This window comes from Arachis duranensis, chromosome 3 (assembly GCF_000817695.3).
Source record: "Arachis duranensis cultivar V14167 chromosome 3, aradu.V14167.gnm2.J7QH, whole genome shotgun sequence".
In the NCBI taxonomy this organism is placed as follows: Eukaryota; Viridiplantae; Streptophyta; class Magnoliopsida; order Fabales; family Fabaceae; genus Arachis; species Arachis duranensis.
In genome coordinates, this window is record NC_029774.3 from 9,796,470 (window position 1) to 9,804,213 (window position 7,744).

General features: G+C 33.5%; 1 pseudogene; it reads right to left on the reverse strand.

Annotated features, from left to right (window-relative positions):
- LOC107477497 (protein PNS1-like) lies at positions 1 to 2,965 on the reverse strand (annotated as a pseudogene).
- Between the last annotated feature and the right edge of the window lie 4,779 nt (positions 2,966 to 7,744).

The window sequence follows — 7,744 nt, forward strand, 5'->3', positions numbered from 1 at the left end:
TTTGTACATTATATAAGAGAAAAAATTGTAAAATAAACTAAATTTGGCACTTAATCACTTGCGAACCGCCGTGCTAGTGGTGACGTAGCCACGGCAACATGGTGGCCGGATTTTATCATGTCGAGAGAGTCCTTAATTGTTGTATCAAATAATCTATTGTCTGGGTTCTCTGCATAGCACACATAATAACGACTCACACATGCATGAGGTAGTGCCATGGCAATCCTAGTCTGCACCATCATAAACAATACAACATACATGTTAACATTAATAATAAGAATATAACGATTCATCATAAATTACTCCATATGTTTCAAAATAATTGTGACATACATTAATTTTAAAAGGAAAAGAGTGAAACATAGTACTAACCAAAAGGTATCCAATGAAAAATGTGAGAAGGGAGAGGGTGGCAGTGAAATTTTGGTAGAACTGGGAGGTCCAAGCAGACACTGCAATGACAGAGATTGAGGCAATGCTAACCCCAGAGAGCAAGCAAATTGAGCTAGTTATATCTGAGTCTACAATTGGTTCCATTTCAAGTCTCTTAAACAGGGACCAGGTGTCTTGGGGTGCAGCTAACAAACTTTTACCATAGGCAGCTATCTGTTAGCATAACATGAATTCAAATAAACCATGTCTTACTTAGTCATATTATGATTTCTAAGGCCATACATGTTAAAGTAACAATTTCAATTCTAATAGCCCCAAATTGCTTACCAACATTATTTAACACCATCAATATTTTGATGAAGCAAATAGTTTAGTAGTTTTATGTACCTGAACATAGGCCCAACCATTCCCATATCTGAAGATAGATTCCATGACTCTGAAACAACACCTAGCACAACAAAACAAGAACTCATCTTCCCCCTCAACCAAATTCAGAAACCTAGCAACAACCCTTGTCGCTTCGATTGCCGGCACGAACAGAGATCCCAAACAAGCACTCCCAAGGTTCCTTATCATTGCCCTCAAGAATCCAAACTTTGTGCTAGATTGCATTCCCCTAAGATAATACAAAGCAACAACTCTACTAACACTAATGTTCACAACATTCCTCATAATCTCTGAAGTCCAAGCCAAGCTCAAAACCAAAGCAATGATCACCAAAGAAGGCAAATAGAAATTCAATGCACCAACCACTTCTAAACTCCATAGTGACATCCAAAACAATGCAGCACCAAGCATGTAAAATGATGGTTGGTTCAGATCATGGAACTTGGAAACTAGGGCTGTACACGGATCGGATCGGATCGGATATAGCAAAAAATTCTATCCGATCCGTACTGCATTCATCGGATCAAATCAGATACGATATTCGCAAATTTTCATGCTGGATCCGATCCGATCCGATCTGCAAGTATGCGGATCGGATAGGATCGGATATCGGGTATATCCGCATAATTATAAAAAAATGTTTTCAAATTCCATTTGGCTGTTTTTACAGAAAAATTCATTTTTCACCTGTTTAAGTATATTTAATTCTAAAATATTATCAATAAAAGTTCTCTTGAATAACAAAAAAAATAATAACACAAGATTTAAGTCTAATTATTCTAAGTCGAAGTACAATATAAAAAATAAAAAACAAGATATTATAAAATTCATAAAACAACACACTAAAATTCATATCACATTAGGGTTTATTTTCTTAAACTATGCTATTTATATGTTATATACGGATATGCGGATCGGATCCGCGGATATCATTGCCAAATTCGCAATCCGATCCTACCATAGTGCGAATCGGATCCGATCCGATCCGATGGCTCTGCGGATCGGATAATATCTGCAAAATTCGGATCGGATGCGGATAATTACCGCAGATATGCGGATATTATCCGATCCATGTGCAGCCCTATTGAAACAGGTTAAAGTGAAAGTGTTAGAATTTTGGTGCAAAATTTGATTCTGTTCTGAACCCCACATGCATATAAACCATTCCCTATTGAAAATGCAATGAGAGAAACTCCAACACCATCTTTGGAGGCTTTTGGAAGCAGAGAAGAGAATTCCAGCAGAGAGTGACATGAAAAAAGAACACCATAGTGTGAAATGTGTCATATAATTTGGCCATTTTCTTATTGCAGTTTGCCATGTTAGTGCTAGAACAATGCTTAGAACTGAAGCTGCTTCTACTTGAGGTAGAAAATACTTCACTACCCTTGTTTGTTTTCTCCTTTTAGAATCTGATGAGGATTAGATTAGTCCTTCAACTCCCTTGAATATAAGAAAAACAACCAATGCTATGGCTATTAACATGTGAAGAAGGAACATAAATAGGGTAATCTTATTGGTGTATCTTCTTGAATTCAGTGTCACTGGTTGCTGTTATAATTAGTAAAAAAAAATAACGTTGAAACATTTTTGTTACAAACATATAAAAGAACAACAGCAGCAACAACAAAGTTTTATCCCACCAGATGAAGTCGACTACATAAATTACCGGATGCTATTGAATTATATCATTTATCATATCTACAGTAAAATTTTCTATACATGTAGGTCTCTTTTAACCGCTTATATATAGTTTTTTTTGGTGTTCCTCTACTTTTTTTACATTTATCTAATATTTTATTCAATGAAGTATTTGAATTTAAGCAGCAATTTGTCTGCAAAATTCAAGAAAAGAGAACATACTTGGGGGATTGATGGAGTAGAAGAAGGCTGAGAAGGTGGTGGTTGTTGAGATTGATGAAGATGATCAGGAGAAAGAGAAGCAACTCTGGTGGCATTGTTGATCACAATCCTTAAAGGGTTTGTGGGATTCAACCTCTCAAACTTGGAGGCTTGAAATTCTGTATCACCATTATTATTATGATCACTCATCACTTTCTCTTCAAACTTCATTTGTCCATTCTCCAAGTCAAATGTTCCTTTGCATTTTGTTCTCTCACTTGTTCAGAATCTCCCTCAACTGCTCTCATCTCCATCAACCATGCAGAAATTTGAAATTTCTTTTTATAAATGTTGCAACAGTTTCTAAGAAAATCATTGACTTATCATGTTCTTTTTATAATATGTAAGAGAAATTAAATTAGTTATATAAAAATTAGATATATGTATGATATTATTCTATTTTGTCATATAAGAATAAAACGTTTATTAGGTGATATATTCTTCTTTCCTTATAATTTCTTCTTCTATTTCAATCTGTTGTTGTTATTTATTTTTTTGGATTATTTTATGTATTTAATATTAATATTATTTTCATTTAATAAGTAAATGAACAAAAAAGATATTTATATTTAGATGACTTCTTTGTTATATTTATTAGTATTTAAATATAACATAGCCATGCCATTTTAGATATATCTTCATAATCTATTATTGAAATTTGTTTTTCGCTTTATTTTGAATAAAAAAAAGTATAGAAAAATAAGAAAAAAAAGCGTCAACACATCTTTACATTTAAAATATTTTTTTTTATTTACCTTTCTTTTTTTGTATCTTTAATCATATTTATCTATTTATAATAATATCAAAGCTAAAACTAAAATAATTTTATATTGAAAAATTAATATATATAATATTATCGAATACTATCGCATTAATATATAATGAAATTAACAACGTAATACAAAATTGACCCGACAACTAACAGATACATACATTTATATATTTCCTATTAATTGTATGCACCCATTGGCCAATGCTTGCGGAACAACAATTTAATACTTTGTGTATGTAGCAATTCATTAGCTAATGACAATAAATAGGCATCAATAGGTAGATTAGTCCTTGGCCTACTGTGTGTGAGAGAGAGAGAGAGATTCTCAATAGTAGTTGTCTTTAAAATAGATCAATTTTTATATTAATTGTATGCTTTATGTATGTAGCAATTCATTAACTAATGACAATAAATAGCACATCAATAGGTAGATTAGTCCTTAGCCTACTCTGTGTGTGTGTGAACCGGACAGATCAATAAATCGGTGAGGTTACTGGTTCAATGGTTTACTGGTTCGATTGGAGTTCAACCGGTTTAATTAAATATTAAATAAAATTATTAAAAAATCTAAAAATAATTTTAAATATATAAATTTAATAATTACTAACTTAATAAAATTTAAAATTTCACATAATAAATTATTCATATCTTAATATTAGAGGTTCACAAACAACTTCAAACATCAAAGTTTATAACTAAACAACTTCATAGATCATTAACGAAGAGAAATATAATGATACTAAAAAATCAAAAGAATTTAAATTGGCATGGCTTGTGTACATATTATCTAGCAACACTTAAATTGTGGCTATAAAGTATAAATAGATTGAATGATACTATCCAAAACAAAGGTATATTAGTACAGACAAGCATAGTTTGTTGATACATAACAACCAGTTTACCATATGCAGGACTTTGAAAATACACTGATTCATATATATAGAAGCACATTAACACTGTTTTTGACTCATGCTTCACAAGAAGACTGTTAGTCTACCATAAGGCAAAAAATTCATAACAAAATACTTCCACAGAATACCCTTTCAGAATAGAACAAATGCTGCAAGTTGCAAAACACATCACAAACATTTCAATTGAACAGTGATTGTAGATGAAACAAACCTTATCTTTGACATCAACAATGCGATTGAAGACGATAGTTCGGTGCCCTCCCTCAACATTGTACAAGCTGTTTGCAGCTCCATACACAGCAAGACCACCAAAGATACTAACTTTAAGCAGAGCAGAAAGCCCTCCACCAAGAACATTTGGAACTTTCATGTTATTCATATTGATCTACCCTAACACACAAACACCAATTAGCTAAGAAATTAACCAATAAACAGAACTACATCAATAAAAAAGAGTCCTATAATAACAAAAAAAAGCAGAATCAGATGGAGAAAACGCACAAGTATGTAACGGGCATAAAAGAAAAACGAAATTATGAAAATGAGGAGGCGAGCTAAGCAAAAAAATAAAAAACAATAAAAAACAAAAATATGAAGCAACAAACAAAAATCATGAAGCAATCAAAAACAAATTCACTGATGAGGCGAGCTCAAAAATCATGAAGCAATCAAAAATAAAAATCAGAAGCAGCAACCAAATTCACAAAAGGAAGCGAGCTTATAAATCATAAACAGAAGGTAGCAAATAAATCAAGAACAGAGTATTACTGGCGGCGAGTAGGCGAGCTTGGCGATGCCCCAACGAGTAGGCGAGCTCGGCGACGACGACAGAGGAGGTGGGCTCGGCGAGAAACAGGACGCGGTGGTGGTTGCGGTGGTCAACGTCGTTGCTGTTGTGGATGGCTGGCTGCGGGATGCGGTGGTGATGGCTGATGATTGGATTTTTGACGGTTTAGAATTTCACAAATGAATTATCGTCGAAGTATAGTCTCTAAACCAACAATAATCCTCTCATACAAAAATTTGTTTGTCACAAGTACAAACCCCTAAAATCTATAAACCGAAGTATTTAAACCTCGGGTCGTTCTCCCTAGGAATTACAATAAAGTGCCTTGTTGTTGGTTGTGAGTTATTTTGGGGTTTTCGGATAAGAAGCATGAAAAGTAAATGGCAATGAAAACTAACAACTATAAAAGGCTCTTGGCAAGGTATGAAAATTAGAAGTCCTATCCTAGTTATCCTTCTCAATTGTGATGAGAATTGTTCATTGCTACCACTTAGTTAACCCTTACTAAATAAAGGAAAGTCAAGTGGATGAATTGACTTGAGCCACAAGTCCTAGCCAACTCCCAAGGAAAGACTAGCTTTAGTGCACTCCAAACCAATTAGCAATCTCTCCAATTACCAATCAACAAAGGAATTAGATAACTCAAGTGTCACTAATTACTCTACCTAGGCCAAGAGGAACAAAATCTATACTATATCTAGAAGGCATTCAACAAACACATAAAAGGCAATAAAAGTAAACAACATAAATTGCAAGAATTAAAGAGAGATCTAACTACAAAGGCAAGAGATCAACAATAGAAAAGCAAAGAAGAACAATTATTATGAATTACCTCTTATTGAATTGAAAGGAAATGGAAGGAACAATAGTAGATCTACAACAAAATGCAAGAACAACCTAAAGAGTAGATCTACAACAAAGTATAAGAACAACATAAAGAAAATTACAACAAAAGAATAGAAGAAGAATGAATGTAACAACAAGAAATTAAAAGGTAGAAGTAAATGAGAGCAAAGATTAAAACCTAGATCTAAGAACTAATCCTAATCCTAATCCTAATTCTAGAGAGAAGTGAGAGCTTCTCTCTCTAGAAACTACTTCTAAACTAATCCTAATGTGTGGAAATGAACTAATGGTAACTAACTTCTAAAGTATGAGAATATGAAAAGTATGTTCATTCCCCCTTCAAACCTTGGCTTAAATAGCATCAGAAATGAGTTGGATTGGGCCCACAAGGCTTGTAAATTCGCTAGCCACGAGTTTGCATGAAGTGATCACGTGCACCAACGGCGCGTGCGCGTACTATGCGCGTGCGCGCCACCATACGTGTAGCAACTATGGCAAATCTTATATCATTTCGAAGCCCCGGATGTTAGCTTTCTAACCCAACTGGAACCGCATCATTTGGACCTCTGTAGCTCAAGTTATGGTCATTTAAGTGCGAAGAGGTCGGCTTGACAGCTTTCCGGTTCTTACATTTCTTCATGAGTTCTCCAACTTTTCATGCTTCTCTCTTCATTCTCTTGATCCAATCTTTGCCTCCTAAACCTTAAATCACTTAACAAACATATCAAGGCATCTAATGGAATCAAGGAGAATTATATTTAGCTATTTTAAGTCCTAAAAAGCATGTTTTCACTCTTAAGCACAATTAAGGGAGAAGTTATAAAACCATGCTATTTCAATGGATAAATGTGGGTAAAAGGTTATAAAATCCCCTAAAATCAATACAAGATAAACCCTACAAATGGGGTTTATCAATGGCGATGACGGTGGGCTTCACTGATGGCTGTGGGTGGTGATGGTAACTGGTGGCGATGGTGATTTCTGGAGCTTGGGTGAATGGTGGTGATTTTTGGAATCTGGAGAGGAGAAGGGAAATTGATTAGGGCTTCGACACTGCGTTCCTTTTTTACGCGTTTTCTCTTTTTTTTTAGCCAAAACGATGTCGTTTAGCATTTTAGCTTTCAAACAAAAAATCGCTAAAAAATCGAACGGTTCTCCCGATTCACTGGTTAACCGTCAGTTCGACCGGTTTTTTATTGGTTTTTTATCAAACGGTTTTTTATGTTATTCGGACCGGTTAGGTGACTGATTCCCGATCATTCCGGTTGAACCGGTCGGTCCGATCCGATTTTCAGAACCATGGTTAAAATTTACCTGAAATAAATTCATTTGTTGGTATCATAGTTAAAACTTTATATTTTATGACTTGTTTCCAAGCTTGCAAACTTATAGACTTATGTTATCACAAAAGCTATTAGATTGGTTAATATTCATTGATAACATTATTTGTACACCATCGTCGTTAAGTATTAATTTGTGTGAAGAGATCAAAATTGTTACAATTGTTGTTATTCAATAATTTATTCCATTAAAAAATGAATTATTATCTCCTAAATTGGTAAATATATATTTTTTTCAATTTCTGACTCTATTTTATTTGACAATAGTTGTTATTAAAAAAATGACCACATTATCTTATAATATAATATATAAAATAATTTTTTTTTGTTTTAAAACTAATTTTAGTTAGTAAGATAAAATTATTTTTTTTATTTTTTTACTCAAATTTAAATTTAATTTAAACTC